Source organism: Aethalodelphis obliquidens, unplaced genomic scaffold, assembly GCF_003676395.1.
Source record: "Aethalodelphis obliquidens isolate GAN/ISIS:26980383/991018 unplaced genomic scaffold, ASM367639v1 scaffold4, whole genome shotgun sequence".
NCBI lineage: Eukaryota > Metazoa > Chordata > Mammalia > Artiodactyla > Delphinidae > Aethalodelphis > Aethalodelphis obliquidens.
The window spans coordinates 71,132,399-71,153,768 of NW_020837948.1; the positions used below are offsets into that span (position 1 = coordinate 71,132,399).

The 21,370-nt window shown below is 38.3% G+C and overlaps 1 protein-coding gene and 1 long non-coding RNA gene across 4 annotated transcripts in view; one reads left to right on the forward strand and one right to left on the reverse strand.

Moving 5' to 3' along the window:
- The window catches only part of PDE4D (phosphodiesterase 4D), a 1,268,462-nt gene that overhangs the window by 883,960 nt on the left and 363,132 nt on the right, over window positions 1–21,370 (forward strand). The window lies entirely within an intron of this gene.
- Window positions 1–21,370, reverse strand: part of LOC113617514 (uncharacterized) — a 36,358-nt gene that overhangs the window by 8,815 nt on the left and 6,173 nt on the right. Inside the window, exons 2-3 of the long non-coding RNA XR_003431678.1 lie at window positions 8,519–8,663; window positions 3,802–3,909 (exon numbers count right to left, since the gene is read on the reverse strand). This is a non-coding gene — a long non-coding RNA (uncharacterized LOC113617514). The remainder of the gene's footprint in view (window positions 1–3,801; window positions 3,910–8,518; window positions 8,664–21,370) is intronic.

Consider the following 21,370-nt stretch of genomic DNA (forward strand, 5'->3'; position numbering starts at 1 on the left):
AGTGATTTTTGTGGTCAATGCTATGAAGAAAAATGTATTGGGAAAGAAGTTAATGAGTGTGTGTGTGTGTGTATGTGTGTGTGTGTGTGTGTGTGTGTGTGTGTGTGTGGTGGAATTTTCAGTAGGATGGTTAGGAAAGATATTATTGAAAAGGTGGAATTTCAGCACACACATGAAGGAGGTGGGTATATGAGGGAAGAGTGTCCTAGGCAGAAGGAAAATAAGGAGTCTTGCTGCCATGATTGAGGAAGAGTCAGGAAGCCCTGAGGGCTGGGGTGAAGTAGCAGAGTGGAGCACAAGAGGAGACAAAGTTGGAGATGAAACATAAGTGGGTAAAGGGGGTAAGGGTGGGGGCAGATAAGTGGCAATTCTTGAAGACCTTTGTTGACCTTCCTAGTGACTTTGGTCTTAATTCTGAGTGAAACAATAAGCCAGCAGGGAGTTTTGAACAGGTTTTAACAAGATCACTCTGACTACTAATTTCAAATAAACTTTAGGAGGTTAAGGGAAGAAGCAGAGAGTCTAGGGGGGACATTCATCATGAGAAATGATGGTGGTTGACCACGGTTCTGGGCTGAACAACTGGAAGGATGGAGTTGCCAAAAACTGAGATGGGACAAGACATCAGAAAAAAATAAGGCTTGGAGAGGGAAGATTAGAAGCTCTGTTATGAACATATTAAATTGAAATGTTTATAAGGGGATGTTGAGTAGACAGTCTGACTTGTAAATTTGGGGTTCAAGGTTGAAATGGAAGAAAATTCTGAATTTGGAGAGAGACAGCTAGACCACATGCCTCAGCTCTCTTTCTCCTAAGATGAACCCTTTTCCCTGAGGTCTTTGTGATTTTTGTTTTCAGTATCATCATCTTTTAATGAGGCAGAGACTGCTCCTCTAAACCCAATTTATCCAAATATGGGGAAAAAACAAAAAAGCCCTCTGTTTTTCGGTGTCAACAACTGAGACAAAGTAGACATTTTTAAACAAGACTTTACTGACGAAAGGAAACATGTAAAATCAAAACAGCATGAGACTAGATAATTTGACTTATTATAGGAGCTATTTTACTCAAATTCAGCGCCTTATGAAAAGCCTTCCCTCTGGCTCTCACTCCACACCAGGCAGCAGAGGCCTTACCACAAAGATAAATTCTTCTCTCAAGAGAGAGAGAAGCATGACAGGGAAGCTTAATCTCCTCTTAGGCTTACAGCTCACCTCCTTCATTCTGATTTTCTATCCAAGGACCTTTCTCTTCCTGTGGTGATTGTATACTGGGATTTAGTACAACATTTAGGAAAGAACCACCTACCCTCAAAATATCCAAATATAGCACCACAGTTCCAATACTTTAATAAGAGGCACATGCATATATCATTAAGTTAGAGGGATTATTTAATCACAGCATGAATCATACTGTGTCCTCAATAAACATTTATTACCTTTCCTTCCCTGTGGAATGGCTTTCAACACTCTATAACTCACCCAGCCTTAACTGCAGGGAAGCCATTTTCTTGCATGCCATGACCACATCATGCCAAGCTTTTTCTTGTGATATTTGCCCTTTCTGGAATATTTCCCCTTACCTTCCTCTCATACAAACCTTGCAGTTCTTTATAGGTCGAACCAACATCACAAGGTCTTTTATCTAACTGAATCTCACATTGATGTCTCCTCTTCTTTGTACACCTATAATTTGTCTATACCAATCATTTTTCATGTAAATATACTATGAAGTGTTTGGGTATGGAAATTTTGTCTTCCCTGAAGGATAAAAACCACGATTTGCTTTTTAAACTTTAACTCCTTTTTAAAAAATTCATCAGCATGCATAGCACAGGGCTGTGTATGTAGGAGACAAATAACAATGTGGTAATAATGTAGTAAATAATCTGTAAATGTCTGCAATATCTGTTCATTAATCCATTCACTAGAAAAACATTAACACTTTGTCAGGCATTGCTAGATATTCAAGCACAGAAATAAAACAATGTTGGAGAACCATTTATTGTGAATATGAGATTTTTAGATGAAGAAAAGATGTTAGAAATAGCTTTTAAGAAGCTGGTTTGGTAAACTCGTATATCCAAGATTATAGAGAGCCATCTTGTGGGCAATTCAGTTTCTCACTCAAATAAGATCTTTAAATAGAGTTTATATATATAAACTTTATATGATTAAGTATATTTTAACCAGTTCTCATAAACTACTTGTAGTCTTTACAGTGTTTTTTAAATTTCTTAAATATCTAAAAATAAAGGTCCCAGCAAAGAAATTACTAAATGTCATAAATATGACTTATGATACTTTCCATAAAACATAAACTGTGATCAGAAGATAAAGAGCATCCTTAGAGATTATCTCCTCAAATGATCTATCACTTTTTGGAGGTTTAAGGGTACTTTGAAAATTTGATTAAATCTGTGATTCTGCTCCCTTGAGAAATGCAAATATGCATACAATTTTGCTTATAATTTCAGGTTCTTCAGCAACTCCCCTGCAGTTTACTCATGAGCCTGTTCATGGACTTCATATTTTAAAATCCTGTATTTTACATAATACACAGGAAGGTCTAGCAGATTTGGGTGAAAAGAAAGATTTGATCCCATTATTTCTCCATCCCCAGAAGCTCATGGTCATACATCAGCTGAATAAAATCATGATGAAATATTTTTGCCATATTGTTTGTGTCTCTCAGCTAAATCTTAATATTTATAGTGTTTAGTTTCTTAAAGTTCCTGACATCAACAAAGACAATGTTTTAATATTAGGTCACGTCATTCATGTTGTGTCAAAATCTTTTGATGTTTCTTTTCTCTAAAATGAAAGATATATTTTGGAATTACATCTTAGCCTTGAACCCACATTCATGGGTAAATGAAGTCCTGGCAGTATGAGGTTGATACATTTGAGCAAAAGGTCCTGAACCATATGCTACCCTACACATATACATACAATCAGACTGTTCTCTGTCTCCTCTTCCTTTCTCACTGAGAAACGAGGTGCATTCACAAAAATCACCTCTTTTGGTCAGGACCGTTGGAGCCCTTTTTTTTTTCTTTTAATACAATACTTATGATAGTTTATGTTTTCTTCATCTCTTGCTACTAAGAACTCTAGTAGCCTAAGTCAGTATGTCCCAAAGTAAGTTCTGTGGAATACTAGTTCCATATAATATCAATAGGTGCTACAAGCAAAACGATTCTATGGTCAAATAAGCTGTGATTCACAAAATTAAACTGATGTATAACTGTAAGACTCCTAAAGTCTTTAACAGACTAAATAAATATTTTAAATCTCCAGGAAAGAGTTACCATATGCAGAATATTCCAAACTTTATTAAATACGGAACTTTTTTGTTTCTTTATTTTCAGAGTATCTAATGGGTTTGGTGCTCCACAGAGAACATTTTGGCCCAAGCTAAACTAGAAATACAAAGATAGATTTAAAAATGCACAGGGATTTCTTGAACAAGTTTCAGGATGGTGAGAAACTGACTTATAGTGTAGAATATTCTGGGCAAGGAAATTTTACATTAAATGATCATAATTCAAATATTATAACTAATTTTAATTTAGCAGGCAATTTGATCTAATAGATAAAAGCACTCACCTGAAAGTGAGCTACTGTGTTTTGTTCCTCAGTACAGTCATACTGTTTTTCAAGTGATTAGCAATTCATTTTACCTCTCCAGTTAAGTGAAAACAATTCTTTAGGAGTAATAGAAACACTATGATTCATATAAAACTCAGTTTAAGGTGCCTTGTGCAGCAATTCCCAAGTAGTATTCTAAAATATGACTTACTCTGATATTAACTGATGTCCGTGGGGAATGGTTTAATTTTTATGCAAAAGTTCTCCACCTTCTAGAATAGCCTCATTCCAATTATTATATCCAAAGCTCTTAGAAGTCCTGCAATGAAAAAAAATGTTTTTCTTCAAAACTGTCAAGCCAATATCTCCCCCATTGTTTATATTTTACTCCCCAAAATATGATTTTTAATTCACAGATTTCCTGGATCCAGGGAATCATTTAAATTTTTGGTCTAAAACTCATCTACTAGGTTCAGATTATATATAAAAAAGCACTCTATTCATAGAGAGAATTGGCCTTTAGAGAATCTCACTGCCAGCCCTACTGGCATCTACAAGAACTAGAAAGCATTATTTACAGAGAATAATCCACACAGTGATAATTAAGGATTAGCTATGCTTATGATGACAATTTTGTCTAATTTACTGAAGAAAGAAGAATTAAAATGTACTCTGATTTGAGATTTACTGATCTTTTTCTTTTCTCTTGCAGGTAAGTTTGGAAATAATTTATTTTGCTTATGGAATAGAGGTATGGTGTCACTTTTTTTAAATTTTAATTGCTTTTAACATTGGGCATGACAGATGATACGTTTCACCATGCATTTTGTTGCTGCTGTTGTTGCCAGTATTTGAAAGGTAACATTGCGGGTTTCTTTGATTCAGAGTTTTCAGTATGTGATTCCATAAAGTAAGTCTATGCAGGGTTTGTATTTGGGTTTGTGTTTAAATGATTTCTGTGTCAGATACAAGGATGGAGACTGTAGTCGGAGGGTGAGGGAAATATAAGAAGAGTAGATAATACGAAATCAGTGAGAAACTGTAAGGCTGAGAAGGGCAGCAAACTTCAGTTCCAGGTGTGTAATCTACGACGACCATGAATGCGTATCACAAAAATAAGATGCCTTTTCATTAGCAGAGGTAATCAACCAGAGACTGTTTTCATTCACTTTTCCAAACCTGTGGTGTTGTGTTTTCTTCTGTTATTGTACAAAATTTCTGGCCAGGGTATTGTTGATGTATATCTTTGTAAAAGGAATGGCTATAACCACTGTGAATCAGAAGTCAACTTTTAAGTTAGAAAACAGTAAAGTAGGTCCACTCCCTGAAAACCATATGGAAAAGAAAAAAGAAAAACTCTAATGAACTACAATTAACCATTTCCGATAAGAAGAAGGAAGTTTCAGTAAATCTTCTAGATACACAAATGAGAAGATGAAATATCAGAGGGGCTTAGGAAGAAGTGGGATTTGTCTTAGGGAAGGAAGGTAGCCTGTTAAGTTGCCCACATAGGACTATGGCCTTATTATTGTACATTATACTTTCATTCATATATGAAAGAAGTGATTGAGATTTGAATCAAGCTTGAAACTGAAGTAAGCCGCATGTTAATTATAACTGATATGTTTACTTTATTCTAGAAAGACTGTATGAGTTTGTAAAAGCAATTGCAAGCTTTAGTTTTTATTAAATGTATAAAAATAGAGAACTTGCTAGTCTGAGTTCTACCTAATCAATAAAAGATGATGTAGCTCAGGAGGCAAGAGAGTTCTTGGGCCCTTGGTCTTGGTGGGTAAAGAACTTTAATCTTGTTTTATTCTCACCGATATAATCATATCAATACCAAAGTCATCAAGAAGGAGTCAATATTATCACCCTGAGTAGGTGTGTAAACGTTTTCACTGAGAAAATACAAATTTGGTACTTGGACCACAAAGCTAATTGACATGGCTACTACTCTTTGTTTGAACTAGTATTCCATTGTTTGATGGAAAGGAATGGAATTAAAGGACATTGTAAAATGTCATGATATCGTTAGGAAAATACATGTATTTTTTTCCTCTTCCAATCTAAGTATCAGAGAGATTCTTTAACCCAAGGATAAATCAGTAAAGTTTTTCTGTGAAGAGGTAGATAGTAAATATTTTAGACTTTGTAGGACATAAGGTCTCTGTGGTACAACTCTGCCTTGTAGAACAAACGTAGCTACCCATAGACAAAATGTAATGAATGAGCATGGTATATTCCCATAATGCTTTATTTACAAAAACAGGTGGTGGGTGGGATTTGCCCTGTGGTAGGTCTGAAATGAAATTAAATGAAGAATTTTAAGTAATCTTTAAAATTTTTGGAACAGTGTATATGTTGGCCACCTTTTGCTGTAGAGAAACCCTGGTATAAGTAAGAATGAAATGGTGTTCAGCTCTAGTTTAGAAATGTTACAAACTTCTCAAAAGGTTGGATGAATTTAAACACTAGAGGGCACAAAAGGATATTTTTAAGTCAAGGACCTTTTCTAAACAGAACTCTACAATTATGAAACACTGTCTCAAGTCAAGTGCTGTGACCTCCATGTACTTAATTTGGCAGGGATGTGGGCCTGCAGTTCCAGTAACCTCGCCAGCCACAAGAACTTGAAGTAGTTGACCAGCTCTGTGTTGCTATAGTAATAGCCATATGTCTTTTTTTTTTTTTGCTTGCTTGCTTTTTCACAAAATGTGGCCCAAATTAAGGATTTATAGGGCAGAATTTTTTCCGTCTTATAAGAGAAGAATCATTTTTTGATTGCTCTAGGTTCTGACTAATTTTCATGTGGTGAGAGTCTCTTTGTAGTAAATAACAAGTTATTTTCAATTATCTTTTGTTTTACTAATCCTTAGAAAAGTCATAATAAAATAATGCATATATAGTTTTACTTTGATTTTTGAACTCATTTGAGGGTTTTATTTCATAAAAATGATTAAAAATCATTAGGAGCCTCTAGCCTCAAAAATACTCCTACCCTTTAATCTAGTAATTCTACTTGTAGGTATTTGGATTAGGAAAGTAATCTGAGATATTAAAAAGGTTTATGTTCAAAGATATTCACCACGAAAGTACTTACAATGTTGAAAACCTACATATACTCTAACTCTGCCGCATAAACTAATGTTTAAATACATTTTCATATTAGACAGAAGAATCTTATCAACCATTAAAAATATTTTCAACTAATTTTAGGATATGGGAAATTGCTTATGGTATAACATTAAAGGCAAAGCAGAATCCAAAATCTTATACACTAAAATCTCAATTGAATGTTAAAATTAGATGCATATATAGAGATATGTATATACATATAAAAATAAGGAAAAAATGAGCCACAAGACTTACAATCGTTACCTCTTGTGTACTTGCTCTTTCTTTTTTCCTTTTCTGCATCTTCCAACTTTTCTATAAGGAATATTCATCATTTATATAGTCATGAAAAATAAATGTTACTCAAACAGAAAACTGTTTCAGCATTCTCACAACACTTTTTTTAGGTGTGATTTTTAGGTTAATGCTGGTAAAAGTCAGCAAGGTTATAAGCAAAGTCTATTATTTTATGCATCAGAAAATCCATTTAAATGAATTATTGATTGTTAGGCAGACACACCAACAGAGTCACCTTTTTAGGCCTGCAGGACAGACTTCTGTGATGTGGTTGAGTAGTAAGAGGGGCGCAGAGGCGGGGGAAAGAAGACCAGTGAAGCAAGAGCCTTCTGGAAAGGCCTGGCCTGCTGAGTTTTAGCACAAAACCCCCCTGTAAGCTCCCTAGACTGTGGTAAATCAGGACGTCTGCAACAGGCTTGCGTGCGCGTGCACACACACGCACGCGCACGCACACACACACCTCTTGGAATCATTCTTCCTCCCTTCACAATCTGTCTGGTGCCCTGGCCTTTCCTTGCTAATGAACTTCAGAGTGTGTATGGAGAGGGGCTAGAGATAGAAATGCAAGAGACTGAAGGATGCTAAATTGGACTTTGCCTTGAGGACAGAATTCCTGGGAAATGACTCTGCATAGAATACCAAAGGAAATCCCATAAATAATATTGGCAAAAATACCACAATCATATGGAACAAAGCAAAATATTGTCGCTAGTGTCAGTTGAGCTTTTCCTCGAGACATTTCTAGTAGGATGAATTATTTACTAAAATTGTAGTTTTATCTTTTTTTACTTTATAAAAAGATAGCTGGTTGTAACATTTGTGACTATAGTGAATAATATTGGAAAGGGTGAATATAGCATGAGCATAGGCACACAGGTTGAGCTACATGGAATTACTGCTTTCTTCATTCACTGTGGATTTTGTAAATTTCCTTGGAGCTTTTAATCCCTAGTACCTAGGAGATTGAGAACCATGTCTGCATGTTTACCTGGCAAATAATTTGATGAACTGAGTGAAAAGGTGTAATTGAGACTGCCTAATGCCATCAAACAACCCTTAGGACTTAATTTTCTCTCTGTATAATTTTCCCTTCATTTTAAACTTTTGAACCAAATTGTCTTGTAACATAAATTGATAGAATCAGTCATTTGGAATTTTTCACAAAGTTATGTCAGACATTCTGAAGTTTAAATATGGAACTTTTTTAGTTTATATTCTCAAATGATAGTGGTTTATATATATATGGTATGTCTATGTATTGTTCTCAAACATATCAAGGTCAAATAAAGCTGTGAACATTTAAGCACTAGCTGTTGTCCACTGGGTAGTGCAGAAATGGATGACTTAGTTTATCTAAACTAATTACCAAAGGAAATAGAGAAGCCTTTAGTCCTTTCTTGAACAAGGCAGAATTAAATATTCATGACAAGAAGGAATAGTAGAATTTAGAGCAAAATAACGAAATGTCCCTGGAGCCTGACTTCTAAGAGGTTTGAGGGGTTCACTGAACATACATTTATTTAGCTCCTACTGTGCCGGCCAGTCCCAGGGTTATGTGGCCCCAGGAAGTTCACGGCCGAGTAGAACACTGAGAACATAGCACTCTTTTTCTTGACAACACAGTTCCAGAGACAGGATGCCTGCAATATGCATTATGTCCTAGAAAAGAAACAAATTAAAGTGACTACAGGTGCCTTCATCATGTTTATCCCCCATGCACTCATACCTATAGCTCACCAGCTAACTCACAGCACATTTCTATCCAACCTTATCTTTTTCCACTACCTTATTTATTAGTTCTCAGATAACCTGAGGAGAGTGAATCTGACTTTTTCACACCTGTAGTAGGTTCACTTTCCATTCCAGAGAAACCACAGACAGACCTTTTCTCAGCTAAAGTATGTTAGTTAACATAAGCAGCATGGACAAAGAGATTCCTAATTGAGCATGTAAAACATGGAATAATGCAGTTGTCTAAAAACTGCGTTGGAAAGATGAATGAGTTCTAGAGAGCAGCTGTATACTATAGTGCCTATAGTTTACAATGTGGTATTATGCACTTAAAACTTTGTTAAGAGGGTAGATTTCATGTTAAGTGTCATTAACGCACACACACACACACAAATCCAAAAACCAGAGAGACAGAAGGAAACTTTTGGAGGTGAGTAATATGTTTCTTACCTTATTATGGTGATGTTTTTACAGGTGTATGTGTATGTCCAAGCTCATCAAATTGTATACACTAAATATATACAGGGTTTTGTATATCAATTATACCTGAATAAAGCTGTTTTTTAGAAGCATATTGATTATATATGCTAATGTCTTGGATATTGAGATAAATGAGGATTTGAGGGGGAAAAATTCATGACATTTGTCTCCCTGGCTCCAGTCTTCCCTGCTCAAATCCTCGTGGAATAGAATCGAGCATCAATTGTTCTAAAATTCTGCTTTCATTATATTACTCCCTTGTTCAGAAACTTTTGATGCTTTTTCACTTTTAAATGGAACAAAGGTACCACTCCTAGCAAAACATTCAAAGTGTTGCACACTCCAGTCTAAACCTTTCCTTCCTACCTTTTCCTGACAACCACTGTTCATAATAATCTCCCCTCTGAACTCCAGTGGTTCCCCATGCATGGGATACAGCTTGTCTCCTCGTGCACTGGATACATTATGCTTCTGAAGAGCAGCAGCTGCTTCTACAAATTTGTCACAGGACAATGCCAGTCACAGTGTTTAGTAAATATTTGATTAATAACTATCAGTATTTATCTCATATGGCTATCAGACCAGTGAATTCATCCACTTAGCAGATATATATTGAATGCCTACCACTAACAGACCCTATTCTAGTTGATGGTAAACAGCAGTGAACAAAGCAGGGTCTTTGTTCTAATGAAACTTGATTTTTGTGCGTGGGAGGGAGATAGACAATGTAAAATACACAAACATATACAAAATATACAGTATGTCATGATGATAAGTTCTACGAAGAAAACTAATGCAGAGTAAAGAAATAGAGTGACGGCAGTGCTATTTTAGATATAGTCAGAATAAGTAGCCCTGTCTATTAAACTGACATTTGGATCTTAACAGAGTGAAAGGACTGTGCCAATGTCTGAAGCAAGAGCATTTCCGGAAGAGGAAACAGCAAAGTGCAAAGGTCCTGAGGCAGGAGCAGGCACGCTGTGTTAAAAGAACAGGAAAAAGACCAGTATGGGTCAAACCAAGTAAGCAAAGGGGAGAAGAGAAGGAAAAATGGTCAGGAGATAGTAAAGGGCTTTTGTAAGCCATGGTAAGGAGTTTGGATTCTGAAGTGGGAAACTAGAAGAGGGTTTTGAGCACAGAAGGGACGTACATGTGCAAAGGATCACTCTGAGTATTCTGAGAAGAATAGACTTGGAATGAGGCCGGAAACAGTAAAAATGGTTACGAAGCCACTTCAGTAGTCTGGGCAAGAAACAATGGTGACCTGGACCAGGGTGGTGACAGTGGAAGTGGTGAAGAGTGACCAGATTCTGGCTCCAATTTGAAAACAGAGCTGACAGTATGTGATGATGGATTTTCACACGAGAAAAAGAGAAACAGAAATGAGTCAAAGATGATTCAAGGCTTTGGGTCTGAAAATATTAAAAACTTGTGTTTTCATTTGCTGAGTTGAGGAAAGACGAGGGAAACGTAGATTTAGTGGTAGGGTGCTGGAACGTGAACCTAAAATTCAGCGTGGCACCTTAAGTCTGAGCGGCCTATTTGTGGCGGAGGTTTCGGGCCCCGCCCCATTTCCCCTAGACTTACCCCAGATGCCCCCTGCCCCTGTGGCGGGCAGATCCTGTGTGCTCAGTAGACTTCTCATTTGGGCAGCTGGGTACTTTCTCTGTTCAAAGGAGCTTGCTAGACTGGGTGTGGGCTGCCCAGAGGGCAATCCTCAGACACTGAAAGACCAGAGTATGCTTACATGCCCCACGTTTCACATTCCTCAGTGGAATGAGTCCTAGACGTGTGTGTACGGTCACTCAAAGGGGTCCCCAAGAAGGTTGAGTTCCATGTGCTCGCAGTGGTCACCTGCTCATTAATGCACACTTCACTGATTCTCGTCTCTCCCTGCCCTACTTCCCCAACCCCTAACTTCCTACAATCACCTCCCTGCTTCCTCTCCAAATAAAGTACCCACACCAAGATTTTGCAGCATCTGCCTGGAAGCAATTCAACCTAAGACTATTATACGTCCAAATGTCAGTATTCAAGAAGGAGGAAAATATGCTCTTTTGAAAAGAAGGGAAATGTCAGGGGTGGAGTATAGCTGGGAGATGTTAGTCTTTAACAACCCTATGTGAAAGCACAAGGTGTAAATACGGGTTGGTTCGTATCCATGTTTGTTCCTTTCTTCTCTGCCGCATGGTCATTTCTCCGGGTGAATACAATGGTGCTCACTAATGAACAATCTGAGCTTTCTGCAGAGGCCACAGCAGAATATCTAGAGAGTAGTAGCCTGAGGAGTAATGACAATTTGATTGGAAAGAAGGGGATCTTGGGAACTTGTCTTAAATCTGCATTTGCATAGGAAGGCCATTGTTTTGACTTTTCTTCTATGTTTGTTGGGGTGGTTTTGAAGAAACTGGAGATTATAGAAGGCCATGCCAAGCCACCCTTTGGTGTCGTCTTTACTTTTTCCTACTAGTTTATGCTCAGCCATACTATTTCTCTTGCCTGGCTCAGGAGCATGTTTTGTGTGCCAGTTTGAGGAGGAAAGTGAATAGCGATGAATGAGATCCTCATTAACTAGGTAGGATAGCCAGTCACAGGCAAAGCAAAGACCGTTCTTACTTGCAATCAATTGTTCAACAGAATGTGAAAACAAATCAGTTTCTCTTGTTTTGAATGAGAAGATCAGATAAAACACAGTTCTCCTTGCCATACATTGTATCACGTTCCAGAGTAATTTCAATTTCACCTTTGCAGGAAGCATCCAGAATTTAATGTTTTCTGCTGAGCAGTTATCCAGATCATTGTAAACCAGTGGAAGCATTGACATGAATAAGATTTTTCTTCTAATTAAAGAGCTAATTCAAGCATAGAAAAATGTTCCTAGTTCTCACTAAAATGGTATTTTTTTTTTTTTTTTTTTTTTTTTTTGCGATACGCGGGCCTCTCACTGTTGTGGCCTCTCCCGTTGTGGAGCACAGGCTCTGGACGTGCAGGCTCAGCGGCCATGGCTCACAGGCCCAGCCGCTCCGCCGCATGTGGGATCTTCCCGGACCGGGGCACGAACCCGTGTCCCCTGCATCGGCAGGCAGACTCTCAACCACTGCGCCACCAGGGAAGCCTGGTAATATGTTTTTTTATCAGTCGTTATCATGTAAAGTTTCAGGTGACTAATACATTTCCAAATGGCCCTCATAACCATGCTAACATTTTATAATTACATGGTTCTCTGTTTTTAAGATGAATGGACAATATCTGATTTTTAATATATTGTCCAATTTTCAATATTCATTTGGCTTTTGTCAAATGGAGAGACAGTATTCATCAGAGCAAGAGAGCAAGTTTCTGAAGTAACGGGGGCAAACAGGGATGCTGATTTCCTATACTGGGAAAGTTCTTTTTAAAACATTAAACATTAAGAAACACAACCATGTGGAATATTTATGTACACATTTAATAACAGAGAAGTAGGTTACCAAGTCTTGGAATTGCCCATACCCACGTATGCGTCCTCCGTAAGGTCCGTAAGTCAGTTCCCAGATGATGAAGACTAAGCAAATGCCCTGTAGGTCTAGTTGAGGCTCTGGGCTCTTTCTTGGAGCGAAGGTACAGTCCTGAAAACCTCTCTTAACAAGGGGGAGCTGTGCATACATCTAGCTCTTTTCATAGAATTTCCTCGCAGACTGGCGTGAAGTGGGTGTCTAAGTCTACAAAGAGCTTGGTCTCTCTTTTTGCTTATTTTCTGGCCATGGTTTGTTTACCTCGAGGAGGCAGACTGGTCTGTCTTCTCTACTTAAATGTCTACAGATGGTATCACGCTGCCTCCAATTTGATTTTACATCAGATCTTCCTAGGCGTTAAACGATGTGTATGCTTTCTGGCTTCCCTGCACTTCTCTCTCTGACCCTTTAACATCTCAGCAACGTGTAAACTATGAGACACGTTTAATTTAACATGGATTCAAAAGTTTTTGTTCATGACCTTTGGTTGAAATTTAATCAAACTAAAAACCTAACACTCCTAGTGGTAAAAAGAAATTGGGTTATTCGAGGTTTTTAGTAGCAAATATTTAGTTTTACCTAATTATAGAAATAATCCCTATGCACGGTAGAAAATTTGAACATTACAGAAAAGAACATTTAAAAAGGCCTATGATCCTAATACCCAGAGATAACACTGTCAATATTTTGGTGTATATTTTTATTAATTAGATTTAATTGGTAAATGCTTTTCACGAGTAACTAGATTCTACTTAGTAATTTATAATGCACCTCTATCATGTCACATAATTATTATTTCTTTTTTGTGGTGGGAATAGTTAAGATCTAGTCTCTTAGCAAGTTCAATGTTTATAATACAATACTGGTGTCTATAATCACTATACTGTGCATTAGATCTCTTGCAAATTTGTACCCTTAAACAAAATCCTTCCTGTTCCCCAAGCCCCCACTGCCCCAGCTTCTGGTAACCACCATTTTACTGTTGTTTTCAATGAGTTCAACTTTTTTGGATTCCACATGTGAGTGATATCATACAGTATTTGCCTTCCTCTGTCTGACTTATTTCACTTAGCAGAATATTCTCAGGGCCCATCTATGTTGTCACCAATGACAGAATTTCCTTCTTTCTCACAGCTAAATAATATTCCATATGTGTGTGGGTATTTTATATAAATATGTGTGTGTGTTTATACACCTTACGATGCACTTTTTAACAAGCTATTAACATTAACATCTTGAAAATGCCACTCTATGCTTCTTTTTGCTATATTTGCCATTTTCACTGACCTGCTATGATAAGTTACTACTAGAGTTGCAAATACACATCCTTCAATGTACCTGAAGAGACATTCCTCTGAATCTGAGATGCTCCACAGTCCTTGGAGCACCTGAGAGCCAAGGCTTCTGAGATGACTCTGCAGTACTTACTCCTTCTTGATTGGATTCAAGTACCCAACTCCAAACATGGGCTGAGAGTGTTTAGTAATTATTTGTATGAGTTCTTTAGTTTCATGGAGACTAAAATTAGGTTTCCTCTGTCACTCTTATGATGTCATTTGACCTTGACCTGCATCTCAAATTGCTGAGACGGTAGCAAGCTTTCTCCCTAAGCACATCAGAAATAGTAGGTGAGGGGGGGACATTTAAGATGGTGGAGGAGTAAGGCATGGAGATCACCTTCCTCCCCACAAATACATCAGAAATACATCTACATGTGGAACAACTCCTACAGAACACCTACTGAACGCTGGCAGAAGACCTCAGACCTCCCAAAAGGCAAGAAACTCCCCACATACCTGGGTAGGGCAAAAGAAGAAAGAAAAAAAGAGAGACAAAAGAATAGGGATGAGACCTGCACCAGTGGGAAGGAGCTGTGAAGGAGGAAAGGTTCCCACACACTAGGAAGCCCCTTCGCGGGCAGAGATGGGTGGGTGGCGGAGTGGGGGTAAGCTTCAGAGCCACAGAGGAGAGCGCTGCAACAGGGGTGCAGAGGGCAAAGCGGAATGGAGAAATTCCCACACAGAGGATCGGTGCTGACCAGCACTCACCAGCCCGAGAGGCTTGTCTGCTCACCCTCCAGGGTGGGCAGGGCTACGAGCTGAGGCTCCGGCTTCGGTCGGAGCACCGGGAGAGGACTGGGGTTGGCGGCGTGAACACAGCCTGCAGGGGGTTAGTGCGCCACAGCTAGCTGGGAGGGCGTCCGGGGAAAAGTCTGGACTTGCCGAAGAGGCAAGAGACCATTGTTTCAGGGTGCGTGAGGAGAGGGGATTCAGAGCACCGCCTAAATGAGTTCCAAAGACGGCGTGAGCCGTGGCTATCAGCATGAACCCGAGACGGCCTGAGACACTAAGGCTGCTGCTGCAGCCACCTAGAAGCCTGTGTGCAAGCACAGATCACTATCCACAGCTCCCCTCCTGGGAGCCTGTGCAGCCTGCCACGGCCAGGGTCCTGTGATCCAGGGACAACTTCACAGGGAGAACACATGGCGCACCTCATGCTGTTGCAACATCATGCTGGCCTCTGCTGCCGCAGGCTCCCCGCACACTCTGTACCCCTCCCTCCCCCCTGGCCTGAGTGAGCCAGAGCCCCCTAATCAGCTGCTCCTTTAACCCCATCCTGTCTAAGTGAAGAACAGACGTCCTCAGGCGACCTAAATGCAGAGGCGGGGCCAATGCAAAGCTGAACCCCAGGATCTGTGCAAACAAAGAAGAGAAAGGGAAATCTCTCCCAGCAGCCTCAGGAGCAGCGGATTAAATCTTCACAACCAACTTAATGTACCCTGCATCTGTGCAATAGACAACGAGTCATCCCAAATTAAGGCAGTGGACTTTGGGAGCAACTGTAGACTTGGGGTTTGCTTTCTGCATCTAATTTTTTTCTGGTTTTATGTTTATCTTAGTTTAGTATTTAGAGTTTATTATCATTGGTAGATTTGTTTATTGATTTGGTTGCTCTTTTCCTTTTTTTTTTTTCTTATTCTATATAGCTATATTTTTTTTTCCTTTTTCTCTTTTTGTGAGTGTGTATGTGTATGCTTCTTTGTCTGATTCTGTCTGCATAGCTTTGCTTTTACCATTTGTCCTAGGGTTCTGTCCATTTTTTATTTTTTATTTTTAGTATAGTTTTTAGCGCTTGCTATCTTTGGTGGATTTGTTTTTTGGTTTGGTTGCTCTCTTTTTTCTTTCCTTCTTTTTCTTTTTTTATTACTTAACATTTTTTTATTTTTAATAATTTCTTTATATTTTAGTTATTTTATTTTATTTTATTTTTTCTTTCTTTCTTTTTTCTCACTTTTCTTCTCAGCTGTGTAGCTGACAGGGACTTGGTGCTCTGTCCAGGTGTCAGGCCTATGGCTCTGAGGTGGTAGAGCCAAGTTCAGGACATTGGTCCACCAGAGACCTCCCAGCTCCATGTAATATCAAACGGTGAAAGCTCTCCCAGAGATCTCCATCTGAATGCTAAGAACCAGCTCCACTCAACAACCAGCAAGCTACAGTGCTGGACACCCTATGCCAAACAACTAGCAAGACAGTAACTCAACCCCACCCATTAGCAGAGAGGCTGCCTAAAATCATAATAATGTCTCAGACACCCCAAAACACACCACCGGAGGAGGTCTTGCCCACCAGAAAGACAAGATCCAGCCTCATCCACCAGAAAACAGGCACCAGTCCCCTCTACCAGGAAGCTTACACAACCCACTGAACCAACCTTAGCTAGTGGGGGCAGACACCAAACACAACGGGAACTACGAACCTGCAGCCTGCAAAAAGGAGACCCCAAACACAGAAAGTAAAGCAAAATGAGAAGACAGAGAAACACACAGCAGATGAAGGAGCAAGGTAAAAACCCATCAGACCAAACAAATGAAGAGGAAATAGGCAGTCTACCTGAAAAAGAATTCAGAGTAATGATAGTGAAGATGATCCAAAATCTTGGAAATAGAATGGAGAAAATACAAGAAGTGTTTAACAAGGACCTAGAAGAACTAAAGAGCAAACATACAGTGATGAACAATACAATAAATGAAATTAAAAATTCTCTAGAAGGAATCAATAGCAGAATAACTGAGGCAGAAGAATGGACAAGTAACCTGGAAGATAAAATACTGGAAATAACTACCAAAGAGCAGAGTGAAGAAAACAGAAAGAAAAGAATTGAGGACAGTCTCAGAGACCTCTGGGACAACATTAAACACACCAACATTCAAATTATAGGAGTCCCAGAAGAGGAAGAGTAAAAGAAAGGGACTGAGAAAATATTTGAAGATATTATAGTTGAAAACTTCCCTAATATGGGAAAGGAAATAGTCAATCAAGCCCAGGAAGTGCAGAGAGTTCCATACAGGATAAATCCAAGGAGAAACACGCCAAGACACATATTAATTGAATTATCGAAAATTAAATACAAAGAAAAAATATTAAAAGCAGCAAGGAGAAAACAACAAATAGCATACAAGGGAATCCCCATAAGGTTAACAGCTGATCTTTCAGCAGAAACTCTGCAAGCCTGAAGGGAGTGGCAAGACATATTTAAAGTGATTAAAGGGAAACACCTACAACCAAGATTACTCTACCTAGCAAGGATCTCATTCAGATTCAACTGAGAAATTAAAACCTTTACAAAAAAGCAAAGGCTAACCAGCTTTACAACAAATGCTAAAGGAACTTCTCTAGGCAGGAAACACAAGAGAAGGAAAGGACCTACAATACCAAACCCAAAACAGTTAAGAAAATGGTAATAGGAACATACATATCGATAACTACCTTAAATATAAATGGATTAAGTGCTCCAACCAAAAGACACAGACTGGCTAAATGGATACAAAAACAAGACCCTTATATATTCTGTCTACAAGAGACCTACTTCAGACCTAGGGACACATACAGACTGAAAGTGAGGGATGGAGATAGATATTCCATGGAAATGGAAATCAAAAGAAAGCTGGACTAGCAATTCTCATATCAGACAAAATAGACTTTAAAATAAAGACTATTACAAGAGACAAAGAAGGACACTACATACAGATCAAGGGATCAGTCCAAGAAGAAGATAAAACAATTGTAAATATTTATGCACCCAACATAGGAGCACCTCAATGCATAAGGCAAATGCTAACAACCATAAAAGGGGAAATTGACAGTAACACAGTCATAGTAGGGGACTTTAACACCCCACTTTCACCAATGGACAGATCATCCAAAATGAAAATAAATAAGGAAACACAAGCTTTAAATGATACATTAAACAAGATAGAATTAATTGATGTTTATAGGACATTCCATCCAAAAACAACAGAATACACTTTCTTCTCAAGTGCTCATGGAACATTCTCCAGGATAGATCATATCTTGAGTGACAAATCAAGGCTTAGTAAATTTAAGAAAATTGAAATCGTATCAAGTATCTTTTCCAACCACGACCCTATGAGACTAGATATCAATTACAGGAAAAATTCTCTAAAAAATACAAACAGGGCTTCCCTGGTGGCACAGTGGTTGAGAGTCTGCCTGCCGATGCAAGGGACACGAGTTCGTGCCCCGGTCCGGGAAGATCCACATGCCGCAGAACAGCTGAGCCTGTGAGCCACGGCCGCTGAGCCTGTGCGTCTGGAGCCTGTGCTCCACAACAGGAGAGATCACAACAGTGAGAGGCCCGTGTACCGCAAAAAAAAAAAAAAAAAAAAAATGGAGGCTAAATAATACACTACTAAATAACCAAGAAATCACTGAAGAAATCAAAGAGGAAATCAAAAAATACCTAGAAACAAATGACAATGTAAACACAATGACCCAAAACCTATGGGATGCAGCAAAAGCAGTTCTAAGAGGAAAGTTTATAGCAATACTATCCTACCTCAAGAAACAAGAAACATCTCAAATGCACAACCTAACCTTACACCTAAAGCAATTAGAGAAAGTAGAACAAAAAAACCCCAAAGTTAGCAGAAGGAAAGTAATCATAAAGATCAGATCAAAAATAAATGAAAAAGAAATGAATGAAACAATTGCAAAGATCAATAAAACTAAAAGCTGGTCCTTAGAGAAGATAAACAAAGTTGATAAACCATTAGCCAGACTCATCAATAAAAAGAGGGAGAAGACTCAAATCAATAGAATTAGAAATGAAAAAGAGAAGTAACACCTGACATTGCAGAAATACAAAGGATCATGAGAGATTACTACAAGCAACTGTATGCCAATAAAATGGAAAACCTGGAAGAAATGGACAAATTCTTAGAAAAGCACAAATTCCTGAGACTGAAACAGGAAAAAATAGAAAATATAAACAGATCAGTCACAAGCACTGTAATTGAAACTGTGATTAAAAATCTTCCAGCAAACAAAAGCCCAGGACCAGATGGTTTCACAGGCAAATTCTATCAAACATTTAGAGAAGAGCTAACACCTATCCTTCTCAAACTCTTCCAAAATATCACAGAAGGAGAAACAGTCCCAAACTCATTCTATGAGGCCACCATCACCCTAATATCAAAACCAGACAAAGATGTCACAAAGAAAGAGAACAACAGGCCAATATCACTGATAAACATAGATGCAAAAATCCTCAACAAAATACTAGCAAACAGAATCCAACAGCACATTAAAAGGATCATATACCATGATCAAGTGGGGTTTATCCCAGGAATGCAAGGATTCTTCAATATATACAGATCAGTCAATGTGATAAACCATATTAACAAACTGAAGAATAAAAACCATATGATCATCTCAATAGATGCAGAAAAAGCTTTCAACAATATTCAACACCCAGTTATGTTAAAAACCCTCCAGGGAGTAGGCATAGAAGGAACTTACTCAACCTAATAAAGGCCATTTATGACAAACCCACAGCCAACATCATTCTCAATGGTGAAAAACTGAAACCATTTCCTCTAAGATCAGGAATAAGACAAGGTTGTCCATTCTCACCACTATTATTCAACATGGTTTTGGAAGTTTTAGCCACAGCAATCAGAGAAGAAAAAGAAATAAAAGGAATCCAAATCAGAAAAGAAGAAGTCAAGCTGTCACTGTTTGCAGATGACATGATACTATACAAAGAGAATCCTAAAGATGCTACCAGAAAACTACTAGAGCTAATCAATGAATTTGGTAAAGTAGCAGGATACAAAATTAATGCACAGAAAACTCTTGCATTCCTATACAGTAATGATGAAAAATCTGAAAGAGAAATTAAGGAAACACTCCCATTTACCATTGCAACAAAAAGAAAAAAATACCTAGGAATAAACCTACCTAAGGAGACAAAAGTCCTGTATGCAGAAAACTGTAAGACACTGATGCAGTAAATTAAAGATGATACAAATAGGTGGAGAGATATACCATGTTCTTGGAATGGAAAAATCAACATTGTGAAAATGGCTATAGTACCCAAAGCAATCTACAGATTCAGTGCAATCCCTATCAAACTACCAATGGCATTTTTCACAGAACTAGATGAAAAAATTTCACAATTTATATGGAATCACAAAAGACCCCGAATAGCCAAAGCAATCTTGAGAAAGAAAAACGGACCTGGATGAATCAGACTCCCAGACTTCAGACTATACTACAAAGCTACAGTAATCAAGACAGTATGGTACTGGCACAAAAACAGAAATATACATCAGTGGAACAGGATAGAAAGCCCAGAGATAAACCCATGCACCTATGGTCAACTAACCTATGACAAAGGAGGCAAGGATATACAATGGAGAAAAGACAGCCTCTTCAATAAGTGTTGCTGGGAAAACTGGACAGCTACATGTAAAAGAATGAAATTAGAGCACTCCCTGATACCATACACAAAAATAAACTCAAAATGTATTAAAGACCTAAATGTAAGGCCAGACACTATAAAACTCTTAGAGGAAAACATAGGCACAACACTCTGTGACATAAATCACAGCAAGATCCTTTTTGACTCACCTCCTAGAGAAATGGAAATAAAAATAAACAGATGGGACCTAATGAAACTTAAAATCTTTTGCACAGCAAAGGAAAACATAAACACAATGAAAAGACAACCCTCAGGATGGGAGAAGATATTTTCAAATGAAGCAACTGACAAAGGATTAATCTCCAAAACTTACAAGCAGCTCATGCAGCTCAATATCAGAAACAAACAAACAAACAAACAACCCAATCCAATACTGGACAGAAGACCTAAACAGACATTTCTCCAAGGAAGATATACAGATTGCCAACAAACACATGAAAGGATGCTCAACATCACTAATCATTAGAGAAATGCAAATCAAAAGTACAGTGAGGTATCACCTCACACTGGTCAGAATGGCCATCATCAAAAAATCTCCAACCATAAGTGCTGGAGAGGGTGTGGAGAGAATGGAACTGTCTTGCACTTTTGGTGGGAATGTAAATTGATACAGCCACTATGGAGAAGAGGATGGAGGTCCTTTAAAAAAGTAAAAATAGAACTACTGTATCACCCAGCAATCCCACTACTGGGCATATACCCTTAGAAAACCATAATTCAAAAAGAGTCATGTACCACAATGTTCATTGCAGCTCTATAGCCAGGATATGGAAGCAACGTAAGTGTCCATCAACAGATGAATGGATAAAGAAGATGTGGCACATGTATACAATGGAATATTACTCAGCCATAAAGAGAAATGAAATTGAGCATTTGTAG